Here is a 21,184-nt window from a genome sequence, read left to right as displayed (position 1 = left end):
TAAGAGCACTGTTTAGAGTAACAGCAGTTGAAGCAGACAACGATGTGAAATTATTTATTGTGCGAGCCGCCATCAGTCAAATTACTGAAATTTAATCGTAACTTCATTACATCCTGACAAATGTTTTTTTTTCCCCTACGTCAAATTCAAATAGCACCCAGTTGGCTGTTTATATGGAGTGATGGCAAAGATAAAACGCTTCACAGAAACTGCAGTGTAGATCGATTTACCATAACTGAGTATTATTCATGAATAGCTTTTCTTGTGGTGAGTGCCAATTCATTCGATGCTGTTGTTCTGCAAAATCTTTAGCTAGTTTATGTTAGCAAAAGCTTGCCAAAGGGCAAGAACCCCTATTGCCAAAACCCAAGTAGGTCATTGGAAAACGATGAAGGAGTCTTACTCTGCAATGCCTTCCTTGCCAGTATATGCTTGTATAAAATATTGACTGCTTGCCACCAGCTAATTAGTAGGTTATTTAGTCAGTTATTAGGGGAGTGACTTTGTGTGGCTTGCTTGCTGACTTTTTGACTTATTCATTCATTTAACTCTCCTCAACAAATTTAATTCCATTCCAGACTGGTCCCCATTAGGGCTTGGCCACACAGGCAATGGGCTTTTGGCATTACAGTAGTGGAAATGCAGTGTAATTATAAAAAGTACAACTGTGTTCAGTGGAGCAACAGAATTAAATCACAGGTCTGTTTTTAATCCACACTGACATATCAAGGTAAAGCCACCAATGCCCAGATATGTTCACTTCTCATAATAAAACCGACACCCCATCTGTATTCCTGTGCAGTATATTTAACAGCTAATAATTTCATTACTCATATCCCACTGTGTTTAGGTCCACCAACCCCACGAGTCTTTGTTAACCTCATATGATTTCCCTCAAGATATTACTTTCTATTCATAAGGCAGCTGCCTCGAAATCAAACATCCACTCACTGTAAAGAATGGAAAAAGTGTGTGACAGCCATCACCTAAAACAATTTACAGCGTGGTGCGGTGAAATGCAAACATACCTACAGTAATGAGGGACCACAAATTGCTCTGTGGGAATCATAATATTTCCCACTTTATGAAATTTCCACCCATTCACACGAGTCAAACAGTATCCTGTAGAAAAGGTATGACCACCTAAACTGCACTACAGGGGTCCTCTAAATTGGCAAGGCAAAAGCCTCCATAGCCATTGAAGCTCTCGGCCCGCTGACAAAGGGGAATTGATTGAAAATAAGAATTTAATTAAGCAGGTTTTTGAATCTGCAACAATTCCAACGCATTCATGAAACGTGTAAAGACAGACTTCACAGATTTCATAAAGCAGTCACATGAGACTCATTAAAGAACAGTTGGACAGAAAAAAACATGGCTGCCATTGATCAGTGTGAGGATGATTCATTCTACACATGCAGCATAGGCAGTGTTGTACTGTCATGTCAAAATATTGATGAGATATATCCTATTAGTAACTGTAGCATACTTTACTTTGAAGTGTGCATCTTTCTGAGAGTGAGCAGCAATTGCTTTACTGTGATGATCGCCAGGCAGTCCAAGGCTGAGCTCGCACAACGCATAATGAAGTTTAAATTACATCCTTAAATGGGATGTGATTCGCTGGAGTGAAAAAACAGAAAAGATCAAAGCATGATCTAGATTTTCCTCTCCCTTGTAAGTGACAATAATGTTCTGCAGGATGAAGGGGAGTAGTATGTTTTTCACTCAGAGTACATGCAGGAATACAAATCTGGTAACAAAAAAGACACCCTCGCATTGCAATGTGACAAAATATGTTTAAGTATTTTAGATATACATTACGATAGTGAGATGGATGGAGCTATTTTTCTCCCCAAGTGAAGCTAAATGAGATGAGAGGCACATGTCACTCTTGAACATATTGTAGTCAAACATATGTACTCTTTTTATTCTATTAACTTAATGCAGGTTGTTTTCTCTTAAACACGATTTTGCAACACTTGCACTGCTTGTCACAACTCTTTAAAAAGCTGTCCATGAGGGATAAGTTAGGTGAGAGAAGGAATTGTGCTGGAGAGAGAAAAAAAAGTAAGGGGGGGATTCTAGGTGTCAGTCAGAGTGTCTCCTTTGCTTACATTTCACTAGTCTCCTGAAATGCTATTTTGAGCTCCAGACAGCAGGTTGAATCCAGTAGGCAAACTCAAGCCTCCCTCTTCGGAGACACAGGGGAGAGGAGCAGGCCGGCCCTAGATCACGTTACACGACAGTGTGATGGACAGGTCTTCCTGGTGTTTGCATCCGCTGAAGGTAGCAGCGAGAGCGCAGACATACAGCTACTGTCACCTCCTCACTTCACCCCAAAAGATACCCTCATTGGAAACTTTCAGTGTAGTTACTCTTAGAGGCTGGGACCCAAAACATTTGAAGTCCTTTAACTGTCAAAGCCAGGTTTCTACCACTGTTGTGTCTATCAATATGGCCTGTGGATCCAAAGAGATTTTTTTTATTTTTAAAAGAGGGTAGTGGTAGATGTAATACTGATTGTCTTGGGCTTTTTCTCTTTTAACGGCTTTAAGGATCGCTGACAGCCTGACAGACCAGGTTTCTGTCATGATCAATCTGGTTTTTTTTTTCAGTCCACACAGCCAGAACAATTCTCTTCCAATTCTTCCCTTTTTGTATTCTCCTGGGAAAGTTCAGCAATGACTATATTATGTAAAAGTCCCACTGTACAGTGAGCGAGTGCAAGAAAAATGATGGCCTTATTGACAATGCTAATAATACTAATAACGTATGTATATTGAAGTTTAAATAGCACTGGCATTTGTGCATCCTACTATCTTTTATAAATGAAAAAAGGCAATATATCAAAGTTCGGATACTTAACTTGTAGCACAGTGTTAACACAACGTCCGGCAATACTGCTTGGCTGAATAAGCCAGTGTCTATTCACATTTCAGTCCGTTTCATAATTCGTAGGTAGACTTGGATCTTGACGAGTTGCTCTACTTGGGGAATTAAATGGTCGCAGGGTAATATTTCTTACCATCGTCCATTAGCAAAATGACAAGCTAATTTTCACCGTTGTAATCATGGACCTCAAGAGGGCAGTCCATACATGCAAATGTAATCTTAAAGCTAGATATAAGTGTGATTTTCTGGGCTTCCCATCATCAAGTTAGATTTGACTTTCAGTTCCATTATTTTTTAATAAAAATGTGACCAAATCCTAAATTATGGACAAGTAGATAAATTGTCAGACAAACTATACAATAATTAGAAAAAAATTTGAGATTAAAAAAATTTGGCATATCATGAAAAAGTGCTCGACTATAAATTTCTGTTTCAATAAATACTGGAAAAACTGTCAACATGAATTAGAGAACATTTATTTTATATATTTCATGTGAAAACTGTGCTGTAGACACCATTGGGGATTCTGAATTCAATTCAGTGTGGATTATTATATTATTATCCTTTATTGGAAATGGAAAGGGCAACTTGACTGCTAAAATATTGTGAATATCAGAACTTTTCAGGGGAAGATTTAAAATGGACTCAAATTACTGACAAACTTTAAACTGAGTTTTTATATAAATTATACATCACAGGAAGGAGCTTGAATGTGTTCCAGTGAGACAATAACACACACTGAAAGATAAAAAACTAAAAGCAAAGCAGCACCCTCAACATCTGGTAAGAATCCTTGAGACAACAGTTTAGTTCCTCTGAACTCTTCAGAGCCCTACAAGTTAATGACCCCCAAACTCCTCACACAGAAGTCAATGTTTAGTTGAATCTCAATCTGGAGATATAGCAAAGTGTTTCAGGATGTTACAGGCTATAGTCAATTTTTCTGTACTGGTTAGTGAAAGTGAAATGCGAATGTGAATGAGCAAATGGATTTATTTCATTTTAAAGATCAAACAAATACACAGCCTGCTTTTTGCATTCCCTGACTCTTCTTATAAGATAAATCACTCAGGCTATAGCCAAAATATTCGGCTCACCTTGGCAAGGGTTCACATGAACATTGTATTTAATTTTCCAGCAAATATTAAGTCAATAGGCCTTTAAAAACAAGCATACTGCATATTGAGCAGGTATATTAGGAACCCAAACAACCAACTGTGGCGGTAAGTCTTTAAGCCAGCGGGGATTTACACCAAATATTTGAACTGTTGTTACTATTAGAAATCAAATGTTGTGTTTCTTTTCTTTTCTCTCAAGAGTCAGAGCGTGAACAGGACGATAACCCCGGAGATTATGGTCTGTGACAGCTGAACCGCTTGACCAGAAGCGCACTGTTACCGCGCACCCACGCACCGAGCTTTAGCGGGCAAGCTGCTGAGAAACCTGCGCTGAAAAGTCCCTGCAGTTGGATGCTCTTGGAAAGTAGGCCTATCTATCTAACGATCAGTGGTGAGAAAGACTAAATAACGCCCGAAGTCGTGACCAACCATGCGGTGCACATTCATAATGCGACAACTCAGCTTAGATTATCCACGATGCACCGTGTAAATGGATCATTTCTATTTACATAAGGTGCACGGAGACGCCTGTTATATCTTTGGAGGAGCTCTAGGAAAACCCACGGCACATCAAAATGACCCACTGTCGCAACACACTAGATTTATCCAAGTACCTCGTAGGCTGCCGCTAAATTTTCGCTCAGCCTGCGTTGCTGCCAGTGACTGTAAATACAGCGGAGGTTCCTCGCCGGTATTGGGACATCAATTTGATTTTATACGGAGCACATAAATTAGGCTGCTGGATGCACTCCAACGATTCTAAATGCGCTCAAGAGACAGAGCAGTCATGTGCACATATAGTCAGGGAGCGCAAAGTAAAACACATTTTGATCTCATCAGTAAAGTCACAATTAGAAGCAAAGCTTACCTTTTTCCGCTCGAACTGGATGAAAAATCAACCGTGAGTGCCGTCGCGCAGAGACATCACTGATTTACAAAAAAAGAAGTGCCATGAATTAGCTAATCTGAAGTGGGGGAAACGGGGTGAAAGGATCCTCATCAGAATCGGCAGCAAAAGGCAATGAAAGTAGAAAAAAAAAAATGTTATCCACTACAAAAACTTATCCATGTGCTAAACAAAAAAAGAAGCTGTGGTCCTCACGAGCAAGAGAAAAAAAATAACATGCGCAGCGATCAAGTTTGTTTGAAAAGGACGCTGTAATTCCTCTTCGGATGTCTTGGGCTCGCAATCCCACAGGCGGAGAAAAAAAAAACAGTGATCCACGCTTGTTTTACATAAACTTTGAATCCCTAGCCTAATTTGCTTTAAAATGCCTACTTTATTTTACCTGCTGGAAACCACAGGCACTAAACTTACAGGTGTGCGTAAAACGTTTCTTGATATGCGCGTAAAACTTCAATCCAAGAGGGCAAAAATAGACTTCTGATGAAGAACTGAAAGCTTAAACCTAATTTATTTTATAACCACTTGTTTTCACTGACTCAAGGTTGTGCAAGCTCCCCAAAAACTCTTAAACGAGGGATGCAGAGAGCGCATCGCCCCCCCAGTGGAGTTGGATCAAAGTGTGCCTCAGTGCAGCATCACTTACAGGAGCCGGGATAGGCGGTTCACCGTATCTGTCTGCTAAGCTGTAGATGTCTCAGTAGTATTGTATGAACTCAGTTCCTCAATACTGCCCACCTCTCTCCCTCTCGCTCTCCCTACGACTGACATCATGGCGGAAGGAGGAGCCAACCACAGTTTAAGAGCCCCGGTCCTCTTAAAGCCGCACTGCGTTGGAGAGATGCTTGCACGGAGAGATGTACAGTAGGTGGATGTCGGGATATATGTGGACCACAGATGCCTCTGCTGTTTGCAGTAGCCAAGTGCTCCAGAAATCCGCCTGAAAACAAGAGGGGGGCACTGTTCTCTTTTATACCGAGCGTCGTTGCTGCCTTTTATTTCCAGTGAGGGTCTGCTGGCATCTCTGAATAATGAGGAGGTTAAGATTCTTTTCAGACATTCCTGAGAGTGTCAACATGCAACTGCTGAGCCATTCTCAGGGATGAGAGTAGAAATTAGCCCAATTATGGGTCTGTTCACATCTTCCGTTAGCTTACTTCTATTTATAAAATAGTGCCGAAAAATTCCTGTGGTCTATGAGCCTTACAGTTCATCTTAGCAGCATGAACAGATAGAATATTTAAAATGCAGGGAATCGTAAAATGACACTAATATATTACCTGGAAAATTGAGGGGAATGTCTGTGTATTAGAATTGAGTAAACCAATATGCCTTGTTGAAATAATCCTGATCATACAGTAAATTTGATATCAGCAAAGTAATACAATTTGCTTAACCTCCTGAAGTGAGGAATGAATTAATCATGTGCAGCTACAGGGCTCATTGTCAGCTTGGCATCAATACCATTAATTGATTGCTTCAAAAATCACTAATCACATATTGTCAACCTGTCACTTCCCTGCTGTGGCAAACTGAGTGTGTGTTCAGTCCCCAAACACCCTAAAGAGGATTCTAGCAAGTGTTTGTATGGGGGTCAAAAAGGTTTATGGTCACGCAAGGTCAAATTGTCATCACTGCCTTCACACACACAGCTGATTACCTCTGTCCACCTGACATCACCTCGTGCAACACATGACTGTAACTTTGCATTTTAACAAGTTTAGCCTCTGGCAAGGTTTCATAAAAAGCTTTCTTCACCTGTTCACTGTTTCCCTACTCATCATTTCATGTCAGCAGTACTCGTCCCTGAAGACAAAAGGGGCAGGGACTTCACCAGATTATTGTTTCTGTTGAGGCAAAAGAAAAAAGAAAAAAAAGGGGGGGGGGGCATCTTTCAGTCCAATAGAAAAAGAGTTGTCGAATTATCTGCTGACAAAACACAGCATACTGAAAATAGTGTCTTCTTAATTTTACTGTCAGTCTCAGAGGATTTATTAAGGTTGTTTGGGGAATATAAAAGCCAAAAAGCAATATTATCTGTCAGAAAGCACAAAATTCCTCATGTATGAAACATGTGGCTGGTTTGATATGTTCAAAATTAACTTTCAGATGGAACTTTTGGCATTCTAATAAAATGGAAGAAATCTATTACCCTCCCTGTGTCAAAATTTATAGGATGGATCAAAACACTGTTATTATTCAACATGAAATAATATAGCTATCTCTGCAAAAGTTGTTTGACACTGGTGGATATTACTGTTTTACCCTTGATTGATTATTCATGGTAAAAAAAAAAAAAGGAGAAATCCTGAGTTACAATGTTACTGCAGCTTAACAAAAGCAGATTAGTTTAAAGGTACACTCTCATTTTTTTCATATCGATATTGGTTTTAGTGCAATGCCAAATCTCCCCGAGCCCATTCTTATATCTCTCACACAAAGTTCATGTTCAGAACCTCAACTCTGAACAGTGTTTTCTGTCGGAGTCACAGTTCAGAGTTGAGTTTCTGAACATCAACTGTTAGTCGAGAAATTTGGTGATGTGACATCATGAATGTCATGCGGTATCATAATCATGCAATTACCCCAAAAACTGTAAAGCATTCACATAAAATACTATCTGAAGACATTTATCAAACCTTTGAGTCTTATGTGTAAACAGTCAAATACAAGTATCCCCAACTAACTAAAACAACATATTTCTAGATATGCTTACGTGCATGTATACACATATGCTACATGGTAGCAAAGCTTGCTTTTGTGTGTTTCTTTCGAGATATGATCAAATAGACATTTTCCTCAACATTGCCTTTAATCATGCTAGTTAGCTTCCTCGTGAATCCACGACTTCTTATGCATGCATATAAGAGAAATACAGCACTCTCACTAATATACCTTATCAGTCAGGCACAGCGAGGCAAGGGGATGAGTGAAGGAAGTGGTTGCAGAGCTAAATTGCAAGGGCGCCGTATATTAACATTCAGGGATGTTGAGAAAGGATGGCTTCTTTGCCGACCATACTCGATTCAATGCCAATCTGTGGTTTTATATTATCCTTTCAGCTTAAACAGCATAACTTGTCCAAAGAGACCAGAGCTGTAGCTGCTGTACCATCGTCTTTGTTCAACACTCTTGAGTTGCCGTGGGTATGTGTTTTTTCTTGTATATTTGAGAATTTGAGCCCTAAATTGTAAATATTAGATCTTTTTTAGCTGTGAAAAAACAGAACAAAGTTCCCCCCAGCTTGTCACTCAGAAGGAGAGCACTGAAAATATGTCCAAAGTGTATTCTGGAGAAATGCAGCAGATACTTTTGAAGAGATGTAGACATCCTGACAAAACATTTTTTTTTCTTATCCATACAGGCTGGGTGTGTATCCATGGCAACTTCCAAGAGCCACTGCGATTTACCACAATGAGTTGAAACTAGCACTATTGCCTCATTTCTTTCTTTCTGTCTGTTTATTGCTCTCCCACTTTCTCAAGGATCTCTGGAGAAAGAAAAAGATTTGAGAAAGATGGAGTGGACGGAGCGAGGACAATTCAATATTTGCTTTTATCTTATTGGCAAAAGAGATAGAATTTCAGAGAAATGGTGTTGAAACACTGGAAAGACAAAAAGACACCTTGAATGAAATAATATTTGAACTTTTTCATACAGCAAGAATATGCAGCATGCATGAGCAGCACATAGTGAAGAAGTCTGCCATGCCTGGTGCAATATGGCTAAAAACAGAGACAAATCAGACGGCATCAGAGGGTTATCCATACGAGACTATTGGTCTGGGTAGTCTGAATATTTTCAAGAATGCACAAAATGTGAGTTACAATATCTGCACACATCAGAAAAAGGGAATATGTTTGTTTTATATAAGCTTTTTATTCCTTGTGCTTTTTGTCTCAATACCTGAACCAACAGAGTGCCAAAAAGCATCACTGTGAGTAATCTAATTTATTTACTGCAGACTTTTGTCTGTCTACTTTGCATTCATGGATACTTTGCAAGAGTAGTGATGGACTGCAAATCACGTCCTACTTTTTATTAGGTTTACTAAGAAATGTGAAGTTTCTTAATTTGACCATTAAGTGAAAATTCGTTTGTCTTTTTGACTGCGCTCTTACAGCCATTTTCTCTGAAGCTGCATTGTGGGGGTGTTGGCACTTAAATACTTACAAAGACACCTACAGCAACTGATGGTGTCACTCCAATATGTTATGCCATATAGGAACTAAAACCAACACGTTGGCCTGTCATGTAATGCCTGGCAAGGCTTACTTTGAAGAGATCTCACCACACCAATATGAAATGGAAAAATGTCTTGGAAAAAAGTTTTGGCACAGAGTTTCGACTCCATAGATGGCTTGACTGAGGCTGGAGTAGATCATGGCAGAGCGCTCTGCAGGTAGGCGTGCCATTCCACCCCGCCGAGGAGTCCTGAGTCCTCTGGTGGTAGATGGAGTTGGGACAATGAGCAGAAATGCCATTTTTGATTGAGATGAGATGTAATTGAAGGCCTGAATGCATGCAGTGATTGGATGAATGGGAGGCAGGAGTAGAGGCTGAACCAGAGGGAGAAAGATGTCAATGAAGCCGGCTCAGTGTCATCATTGAACCGCAGTAAACTTCCAATAAAAATCTGAATGAAAGAAAAACATAAATGCGGACAGATCAAAGATCATTTGACATGCCAACTGATATTATGAGTGATTTTTGAAGAACTAAAGCACAATTTTATTTCTGTATGAAACATTGAGCATGTCCTTGTATATGGTCTCAATCAACCAGAGAGCCTAAACTCAACATTAAATTCTTCTACTGAAAAGACCCCTGTCAATAATATCCCGTCAGAGGAGGTTGAAGCATGGATAAAGCAGAATGAGACAGAATTAATCACAAACCACAGAACTCTTGAGGCTAATGAAGGGTTTCACAGTGAGTGACGTGTATCTACTGTGCACTAATTAGACTATGGCAGCACTGTGAACCACCATTATTGTCAGTTTACATGCAACCTAATGTTCCTCTGGCAAATTAATGTGTGTGAGAGGGAGGTACAGGTTATTGTTACATGAGTGATAATTCAAATGTGTGTTAATGTCTTGTAGACAACAAACTGCATACAAGCATTGTGCAGATTTGGTTGACTTCTCTGAGGTTGTGTCGTGTCATGCTTGTCCTTGACAAGTGCTAAACTGCTAATTGCTTTTTTGACACGCTAACAAGTACGAGTACTCCTATCAGAATGAAGTTTTGTTGTACTGTATTTGTAAAAATAGCCATGAAAAAAAAAATATTTGGGGTTTAAATGCAGAATGTGGTCGTGACAGGTTTTGTCAAAAAAAAAAAAAAAAAAAATGCTTTCCTATTTTTTTTCTTTCTTTTTCAGGTCAGGGTAAGCCATTGAATGGTAAATCAGCAAATTAATATTTATGAATCACCTATTTACAACACAGACCTGATAAAGGTCTGTGTGCTAAAACCTGCTCCATGTTATAAATAGTGCTCACTGAGTGTGTTTATTGTATGATAAAGCACAGATGGGAGAGGTGTCAGTTAATGACAACATACAGCGCATTGGTTCGACTTTGCTGTGTGTGTAAATTAATAATGAAACAGTGGTAGTGTTTTGCCATTCTTCTCCGTTTCATGTACATCACACGTCTGCTTTTGCAGTGGTACGGTGCGAGATCAATTTGCAGTGCAGAAGAAAACCTACTTACTTTTAACTGTCAATTTTGGCTCAAAATAAACCCACAAAAATACATGCAGAACATCAACAGATATCAATGTGACAGTGCTTCCTGTTTAAAGACGGATGCCTAAACTATATCATCTCGGCTTTCTGGAAAGATTTCCCTTTCTCATGAAGTAACTGACTGTTAAAACGCCCTTTGTGTGTTGTTTGATGAAGGCGATTGTACATGCTGTGGTGATGTTTCCTTCCATCTGTCTGCTGTGAAACAGAGCCTGAGGCAACGCTGTCAGACGAGAATGGTTTGCTTGGCTGTATACTGTACATTCGGTTGAATAAAGTTCCACCCTGTATTCATGTGCATTTGTGCATTCATTCATTGTCACAATCGTTGAAAAAAAAAACATTAATAAAAACAACTGCACTATTTTGATTCTATACTGAATAAATATTTCAATCAAAAAATAGTTTACAAAAGTTACCAAAAAATGAACATGATCAGATATCTCGATATCGCTCATAGAGTGCTGATTAATACAGATATGCAACATTTGTTTGAAACACTCCCTGATATTGGGATGGGTTTTAAACTATGTTTGCCTTTTCATGAAGAAGGTCACTGAATTGATTTTGAATAAAAAATGTATGTGGTGAAGATTTCAATCTTAACGATGAGCCTCACGATCAAGGCTGGCTCTGGTGGAAACAAAAGAAAGTGGAAGATAAATTATATGGATGTAAAATAAGGATATGGAGCAGGGTTTTAAATCAGTCAACATCTTTGTATTGACAACTATTTGAACTCCAGATTAAACATTTCATATTGCCTGGCTCACAAGGAGAGTCTGGCCTGTGTAACAGGAACACATGGTGAGATCAATGCTCACACATATTTTTTTCTTCATCCGTGGTTTTTTGGGGTGTGACAAGCGAGAATAAGAAAAACACTTCCATGATCGCTAAGGAGTGATTATTTGGCACTCCTCCTCCCCAGATGGCCGAATGCTTGATGTTCTTGTCACGTTCTGTTGCATTTTCCCTGCCTTGAATGGGCTATGTACACAACCATTGTTTGATGAGTAAAATTGAAGGCAAGCCTTGTAAACTGTGAATGCCCCCTTTGCCAAAGACATGGCATTGCAAAGACAATGTGCGCAGACATCTCTTTTGCACTCGTGAGACTTCATGCTCCTTAGCTTGAGGCTTGAGAGAGGATAAAGACTGTAGAATGTGAGAAAAACGGACAACTTTTATATGCTTTAAAGCTGAAAACTGTTATAGCTGAAGAAAAATGACTTTTTACCACATTGGCGTCCTATTAAACTACCATGATAATGCCACTTTCACATTATATCATACTTATCGTAATTCCAACCTCTCCACTTCTACATAATTACGAATTAATATTTTCCGGAAAGCTCAAATATATGTGACTGTGTACTAAAATGTACCAGCAAAAGCAAGCAAACATGGATGTCTGACATCAGTCAGACTGCGTTGTGAAAGGTAATTAAATGCTGTAATTTTATAGATGCAGCGCTGTATTGAGCAAACATAATGTTTTAATCCTCACCTCTCTGCATTGAAACAACCATCTCGCAATGTTATTACACTTTTTTTTTTTAAATCATAGTTCTATATAGTAGGTGCTTATAGTATTTTTTAGCTTGCTTGGTAGTATGATGGTCTTTAAACAAATGTAACTAACAGCTTATGTTTTTTGTTTTGTTTGGTTCGTGTTAATTGTCTAAGACAGTAGCAATATCTAGTCAGGATTGTGAATCAGTAGTACAAGAAGACTGGCAACTGTCATCTTGTGTTGTCTGATGACTCACAAGTTGTAAACATGGGAATTTTTCTTATCATTATCTTCCCTCCCACATGATGAGAACACAGCATCAGCCACAGATTAGGCTCCATTGCAGTTCACTTTGCACAGTGCACAAATCATCTCAGTTGACATAGAACATGTTTGTTTATCTGTCATGGCTACATTTGCCAGTGCCCCAAAGAGGGAAACTTGTACATTGTTTTCATTAGGGTTCAAAACCCAATTATTTCTTGTCTGCTGCAGCAGCTTAAATTTCTGCAAGTTGAATGAGCTAAAGCCATGACATTTTTATGTACAAGTGTTTCTCACCAAACACAAGACCAATAGGCCAGATAGTGGAACTGTACTAGACACTCAAAAAACTTTTGGAGATGTCATTACCCTCACACCACGAGTTCAGTTCACTTGAAATTTGACTCACAGTGCTGGCTCTGTGTGCTCCACAAAAAAAGCCTGAACATGAAAGTACATTGTAATGCATTTTTTGCTAATTTGCATAGATATGTCAAACAGTGATGACATATACCTACTTTTACAGTAATGACATACTTTTATCCATGTAGTGTACTTTGGTTCTGACATGCACTCTGAGTGCATCATACTTCATACGCCCCAAACTACTTTAATGCAAATTCTAGTGAAGTCAGAAAGACAGCATCATCTGCAAAAAGCAGAAATATTCATCCAAACATTACAACGATACAGATATTCCCCAAATGCTTGGATTTGATGCATAACACAGTGTAGTCATTTGCAGATACTAATCGTACTGTACAAAATTCCTGAAACATGTTTTGTGTGTGTGTGTGTGTGTGTGCTTTCAGAACACTTACTAATCTAGCTAATGTTCCTTTGAAACTAAAGACTAGCACGTCCACTCCTCAAAATGTTCCTTTGAGATTCTGACAGTCTGAATGAGTAATCTTGTGTTTGTGAGGCTGATTTGATTTAATATTTAAATGTCACGAGTAGAAATATCAATTTCAATGGTTCCCAGTATAATTCCCTCGTTTGTGCTTATTTTCTTACTAACCTATCCAATAATTAAACAAGCGAAACATATTTTGTCACAAGAAGACATGCCATCCTGTGTCTGAGCCAGTTAATATAGACAGTACAGACTTTTCTTAAAGAGGACTGGCAGAGAGAAACAAGGCGAAATGAAAGCAAAGCAGAGTTCTTGAAGTGATTTGTTAAGAGGGAATCAGCAAGGTTAATCATCATTTGTACACTTTTTCCGCATGCTTGGTTAGGGTGGGAGGCAGTGAGGCCCTTTTACCGGGGGAACACAGTTTACTTTAACTGACCTTGGGTACAGAAGAGGGGCAGCTAAACTGTACAGAATGATTATCTGATGAATCTTAAATTCAAGACAGGCTGCAGTAATGGGAGCATATGCGGCTTGCATTTTGATGTAGTATATGAGTAATCTGTGTTTAACAGGGGTAGAGATTGTAAAATGGTCCGAATTGTTCATAAAATGCCCATGTAAAATATCATAAAAGTCAACATAAAATGTATTTACTCTTTCAGATTGTGAAAGAGTCAACCTCATTTCTACACTCACCTCGATAAATAAACAGTTCAAGGTGAAATAAAAAGTAAAGCTTCACGTGAAATAACATTGTTTTGTCTTCATCACTGGGCTGGCCATTTTCTCAATGTTTCGAGGGGCTCTTAGTATAATACAAGTTACACACTGATGGATGATGCTGCTTATGTTTTTTCTGCTGCCATCTATCCAACCATAGCTGTCTGTTTGTGAGAGTGCTTCACAATTAAGGCTGCAACATGATGTTGTCGTAATGAGTGGATTATTTTCTGCTTGACTGAAGCTTGACTCACCCATATCACCATCCCTCAGAATTCCATGTCTGTCTAGGAATGGGTCTACATTTTTCACGGGGCTGCTCTGAGGAAGTTCCTGAGAGCAGCCCTCTGTGGATGCACTCAATTTCTTGAGTGTACACATACTTTTGCACTGCTCTAATGACAATGGTTTTGGCTCGATGTGTTTTTATCAACAATGCCCTTTACAGTAGTGCCAGCCCTAAAAAGGACCGTTCTTCAAATGCTGCACTGAAGGCACAAGAAATGTGCACAAATCAAGTAAAGGCATGAATTAGTGATGTCTTAAGGATAAGTGGGTAAATCGGTGGGAACCAAATTGTGTGGTAGAGGTTGCAGTTTTCAAGGCAGACACGTGTGGTCCGATGTCGGCATCGGAACTAGGACCGGCAAGATCATAAAGCGCTCTCGGGAGGACTTGGGGCAAGCAGAAATTGGGAACCAGTTAACCAGATGGTATGCAGAGGCCTGTGAATGTCTAGCTCCTCTGAGTCAGCCAGATCCACCTCTACCACAGGTGAACAAAGTTCTACTCTTGGTACTGATGTTGACTCAAGTTTGCTTTGCACATGACAAAGACAACATAGCAGTTTTGATTACCATTGGTGGCCTCCAGACATGCAACTGCAACCTTTTGTTGATGGATCACAAAAGATATCAAATTCTCTCTGAGGCCATTGAAGGTGAAAGATCAGTAAATAGAGTTTGTTTATACAGCTTCATCACAACGTGCTTCCCCATAAAAGATAAAAGAAAAACAAGGTGAATACAGACATAAGATAAAAAATAATACATAAAAAAAGACAAAATTAATAAAAAATAATTTCCTCAAAGGGAAGGTGAAAAAGATGGGTCTTGAGTTTATTTTCAAAGGTGTCCACACAGATCTTACATCCAAAAGGAGAGACTTTCTAAGTTCAGGGGCCACAACTTCCAAGGTATAGTTCCCTTTAGTTAGTTTTAGCCTGGAGCAAGGGACAACCAGCAAAGGCTGACTTTGACACCTACTGGTCACATAAGGTTAAAATAGATCTCTTATGTAAGTAGCTGCCTGGCCATGCACCGCTCTTATGGCCTGATCTCAAATAAAGGGTACTAAATTGCGTGTTCCTTCCAAAAGTTAGCACATTTTTTGGCACCTATTTTGTGGGTGATTTACTGAGTAATTGCGTCATTGATATCAGGTGCAAATCGCTGTATTTAAATGAGGGGGTTGCATGTTTTAAAGTGATTCCAGCAACGGAAAACAGAGCGACCGCAAAAGGAAAAGGAAATCTGATCCCATTGATATTAAGAAATATAAACATAACAAGAACAAAGTGCTATATGGGAGATTATTAGCAAGAAAGTCAATAATGTGGGAAAAACAAAAGAAAAAAAAAAAGGCTTAATAACAAAACGTCAGCAAATAAAAGAGGAGGGACGGTGGATACAAACACCGATCAGCAGGTCCAGCTCTTTCTGTGATGAGCAGGTGACTTGTTTTCATTCAGGTTGTGCTAAAAACTTAATAAAAGAGTCGTGACTCTTTTGTGATTAAGAAAGAATAGGTAGGATTCAGATGGCTTTAGAAAGCTGTGTAACAAACTAGAAGTTTTTAGCATCTAAGTCTAGATAAGGTCTAGATAAGATCTAAATTAGGTCCGGATGAGGTCTAGATAAGGTCTAAATTAGGTCCGGATAACCTCTATATAGGGTCTATATTAGGTCTGGATAAGGTCTAAACTTTATTCATCCCAGCAGTGTGTGTGTGCGCGTATATCCTCATCGGTTTATGCATCCTATTGACTAACAACTATCTGACGTTTTGGCAACACAAACCTGGTGAACTAGCTGGCGGTCAGCAGAGCAAAGCTTTGTTTGGCCCTCTAATGACGTGACATCACATGAAAATTATGAATTGTGCTGAACAGTATTTTAGGTCTCTGGGCGTTATTATTCATTAGTTTGGCATAATAATGTGCCACAGTTGCCTTAACAGAGCTTTGGTGAAGCGGTAATGATTCTCCCAAGACTCATATGAGCATGGAGTTTGTCTTCCATTCTCCAACAGGCTGGTCTAATATGGTATTACACCGCATATTACAGCTCAACTGAATTCAACTCCACTCACCTTTTTATTTATTTGGTTGTTTGGATACAGGGAGTGTAATGCTGTAACTTTAACAGGGCAATCGGTAGAGGATCCATCATGAATCAGTCAGTACCTTAAATGTCAATATGACAACTTTGACCATTACATTTGCTTTTATTGGCTCTCTTGCATGACATATGCTTTAAAGATGATTGGATCTTCAAACCCTTAAGAAATGTCAATTGGAGAAAAAAAGTTGTTGCGGTTCGCTTTGGTAGCGCTACACCTACGGTACTAACTGCAAAAGCTTCAATAGTTTTTAAGAGTGAATGTAAACTCATCACTATGATGAGAAAGGCAGTTGGGAGATTCCTCTTGGAAGAAAAATACATGATGGAAATGTGGAAATGATTCAAAGGAAGAGAGTTTCAAATAATGGCTGGGTTCACCTACTCCAGCTCACCCCAAGCTAAAAGTTCATTGCTGCCCAGCAGGGGTACAAAATAGCAAACCACAGGCAGACAATACAAACATAAGCACTGTGAACGGAAGGTCATGTAGATTCCCAGCTGCAAGAGCAAAACATTTTTTATCTAGGCTTGTCTGGTAGAGGCAAGGAGAGCGCCCTTATTCCTGTTGGCTCTTAAAATTCCATCAAACCATATAGAGTATAAATAAGGTAAGGTACGAGATTAACAAACCAAATGGACCTGGAGCATCAGCAGCATCATATATCTTTTATGCCAGATACGGGTCATCTGCAACTATGAAACCTTGATATGATGGACAGTTTCAAATAGCATAGGCCCTTGCTTTAACATGGGTCTCTGGTGATCCAATCATAAGTGGACCGTTCTAAGTACATCAGTTCACATCTGGCATTAGAATGTGACTCCACCTGCGTCTCAAGTGACTTGTTGTGATTGCATTTCACTTATCCCCTCTGTATGCAAAGAAACAACATACATCAGGTAAATAAACAAGTAAATAAACACGCACACCTGCACAGAAAGGCAGAGAGAGGAGTTGAAGTACCAGGATTTCAACAAAATTAGACATTCATGCTCACTTAAGCCTTATTTTAATGTGCCGCCAATTAGCCTACCTATTTTTACTATAATATTGTTTGCCTTCTTTCATTTTGTGTTCAAAATACACAGAAACGTTTAAACTCATTCTTAAAAATTGTTACGTGGGAACAAAAGACTTTGTAATTGTCAACCCAAACCCTGTCATACTCAAGCTGATCATGTTGGTTCAGGCTCAGATTATTCCACTGCGGTGGATAAATGAGTTAGAACCTGAAGTCGATTGTGCAAGCGGGTGGGGGCTCCTCCACAGTTGTGGTGCTGGTGAGTGTTAGAAATTACAGATGAAGTAAACTTTGAAAAAACAAAACAAACCTAGAAGAGGCTTTGATGAGACAAGCATCAGATAAAAAGCACTAAACGACTGCTTTCTAGCCTACCAGTTCAGTATGCCGTTTGCAGTTCGTAGGTAACTCTACTACTTTCTGTGAAGTTCAGCTGTGCTTAGCAGAATCTTGCAGAATATTTTTTTATTGGAGGTTATTTCAATTGCAAATGCGGAATATGTCAGTTGAATTGGCAGTCCTTCAATGTGGCCCAGGATTTATTTACATACACGCTGGTAAGAAAGTTTGTCTGAAGGCGGCCTAGACACACCTCCGAACGTGTTCTGAGAGGGGTTGGATCTCAATGCGACCTCGGAGTCTCAGATGTATCACACTTGTATTTAGAGTATTTAGAGCGTTCCACTTGTGATTGGATCACCCAAGAAGCATTTCAATGCAAATGTGAACCGGACCAGGGAGGCGGCGTTACAATTTTAGTCGATGAATAACAGAGGATGCAGATTAGTTTATGGTAGTCTTCATGTAAAGATGAAAGAAGACTAAAGGTGAGTAAGCCTATTCTGTAGGAAATTAGTACTCAGTCCAATGCTCCACAGAGGAGGGTGATCAAGGTCATAGAACTTAAAAGACAGTAAAGCCGTGGTAAAATAGAATATGGTTGAATTTCTTTTGTCGTTTTTCTTGCAGTGTTTATGTTCATTTTAAAAAGTGGTCTTTGTTATTGCCTTTTTGTGTTTCACTGCACTTGCATTGGGAAAGTTCTGCGATAAGTTAAATACAGATTATTTCCTTGACATGTCTTTGTTGTAACTGCAACTAAAATAATAATGGGTTTGATCTGTTAACCAATGCAAACTGTAATTCCTGAGCCTGCTGTGTTTGAACCTTTTGTTTAATGTCATCTGAGTGAGAACAGAAAGAAACTGATATGTTTTCAAAACTACCCACATCAGTTTGACATTGTGTGAGGGCAGAAAGGTGAGAGAAAAGAAGTGGAAGTGGAATGAACGGTAACGGAATAGAGGGAGGGCAGATGCTTGGATATCAGGACATTGATGACCAAATGAATAAAGTTTCTGCACCAACGACATTTGCAGATTGTTGTTGTGGTAGGCTGCATCTCGCTTCAGGGCCACTGCTGCCATCTGTATTGCTAGGAAGTGATGATATGCAGTGTAATTAAAGTGTAACTGAAAGGGTCATCTCTCTATTCTGTGAAATGGCACTCAGTAGAAGAATCTATATTGCCTTCTCAGTAGACCAAACTATAGCACACAAGCAGCAAATAACAGAAATCAAACACACAAAAATATAAGAGAGGCAGAAATTGAAATGAACATCCAAGAACAAGCCAGCGGGCCTGTACCACAACTGTTCACCTTGTAATGTTTAAAATAGGGCAGTTTTGCATTCATCTTTAATAAAGAAATCTAAAGCTTGCTTCCAAGACCGATTTTGAGGGACATTCACAGCATACTATAAATTGAGACAGTTTAGACAAATAAACTAAATAATAACCTATGTTGAATCTTTACTGAAACAAGGAATCAGACAACAATAAATATGTCATTATGTGTTGTTCCTTATGTTCCTTGCGTTGTGGGGACAACAATCTAATCACAGTATCATAATGGGTTTGAGCTTATTTGTATGTGTCTGTGTTCCCCCATCCTTTACTTTTTTAAACAAAATTTACCGTCACGTTCAGTGTTTTAACATGAAGCATACACAGTTTTGAACAAAAACACTGCATAAGGAAATAGCTTTCTTTCAAATGGTCTCAAATATAGAGACAATGTGGCCTGTAGCCTTTCCTGTCATGTGTTGTGTGAGATTAAACCTCTTACCTTTCAGCTAGATGATACCATTCTAGTTAGCAGTGAGATGTCTTCAAAATTACACAGGCTGTCCAGTTGCTTTGTACCTACTACGAAATATCCCATGACCTAGATCCAAAAAGTTTTTTAAGTTACCTAACAATAGCAGTGTGTTGTGGTATAGTTTTAACCCTGGGTTCTTTTGTCCCTGAAAAAAACTATTCCAGGGATGGAAAGTGCAGACAATAACAGTATGATGTTTGGGTAACCTTTTTTTTAAAAAAACAAAAAAAAACTGAATGACTTACAAAAAATACCGTCTGAGATGGGAGAGTGATTTTCTTTTTTTCCCACTCTCAAGAAAATGTAGGAAATGATCGGAAATGTGGTGCCAACTATGCCTCCAATCACCCAGGGGTATTTTCTTAGACTGTATTGTTTTACAAAACATTGAGCAACAGAACATTTTTTTTATCATACATTTGTAATAACCTCCAATCCCTTGATTAATACATTGAGAAAAACCCACAATAAATTGTTACAGTTTTCTAAACATTTTATAGTGCTTGCATGCCAGTGTTAAGATATGATCACGACCTCATCCCACACTGCCAGATGCTGCAGTTCAAGGTTGCCTCAAACAATGGATTTTTTTCCACTTCTCATATTCTTTACCTGAGATGAATACATGTATTGTTACACTCTGTTGTGTGCTCTCACTTCACTGTTGGACTCACTCCCAATGAGACAAAGTTAAAACATGCCCTTGTTAGAGAATTTTGTCTTTCATATCTGTTGTTTTAACGTTAAACACAAGCAAGGGTGAATGCAGCGTACATGTCTCCTGATTTTAAACCATATCTTCTGTTGTGGCATGGCATGGATAGGCGGGATGAAGAAACAGTTGGAAGCACATTAGTAAACAATTTTAAATTGTTAGAATAATTGTTTTTGCTGTCAGCAAAACACTGCCATCGTAGATCAAATAGGAACTTCCTGTAGAGCTGTCTGTGTCAGTCCATCATTCTGATTAACAATCAAAGTGGGGCTCAATCAAGTGCAGTCTTGGTTAAGGGGAATCTGTCTGTCCCCAGTATGTGTCCATCAGGGGGAAAATGTTGTATTGATTTCATGTCTGGAGAGCGTACAAACTGCAGCTGGAAGTGACAGTCAGTGACTCAGCTCTGTTCTGGTGACAGACAGCAGCTTTGAAGGGCCACGGAAAAACTATCAAGCAGATGTTTACTGTAAAGACAGAAAATAATTTTGTCTTGACAATGTCATACAAACATGGAGTGCCAAGCAGTTAACGTACCATCAGTGAACTCATAACTATCATATTTTTGATAAGAAGTATGACAGTATTATGCCAGGTTTGTGGCAGTCTGCCAATCGTGGATGCCAAGACAACAGCTCTGTGTAAATTCAAATTAATCTTCTTGCCAAGAAATTGCTAAAACAGGCTAAGAGTAATGAAAATGATTGTATCAGTTTTGTCCTGTTTTCATGTTTGATATTCTGCCATCCATGTTGCTTACTGACTGTTGATGTTTACTTTTTATTGTTTTCTGTGTGTTGGCAGGTCAAACCTTTATAATGAGAACAAATAAAGAGGCCAGGGTGAATGAAC

The 21,184-nt window shown here is 39.0% G+C and overlaps 1 protein-coding gene across 3 annotated transcripts in view; it reads right to left on the bottom strand.

Annotated features, from left to right (window-relative positions):
• pcdh11 (protocadherin 11) overlaps positions 1–5,759 on the bottom strand; it is a 128,187-nt gene extending 122,428 nt beyond the window's left edge. For 2 of the 3 annotated variants that reach the window (XM_069694510.1, XM_069694511.1), the window contains exon 1: positions 4,882–5,759. The gene's annotated coding sequence lies outside the window, so the exon portion shown is untranslated. The remainder of the gene's footprint in view (positions 1–4,881) is intronic. The other variant, XM_069694512.1, reaches the window with a different exon arrangement.
• Positions 5,760–21,184: the final 15,425 nt, after the last annotated feature.

Source organism: Brachyistius frenatus, unplaced genomic scaffold (assembly GCF_029030835.1).
Source record: "Brachyistius frenatus isolate BFR_SWC_R1_liver_20210118 unplaced genomic scaffold, ASM2903083v1 Contig_17, whole genome shotgun sequence".
NCBI lineage: Eukaryota > Metazoa > Chordata > Actinopteri > Embiotocidae > Brachyistius > Brachyistius frenatus.
Note: the sequence above shows the minus strand (reverse complement) of the source record. Positions and strands in the feature narration are given on the sequence as shown.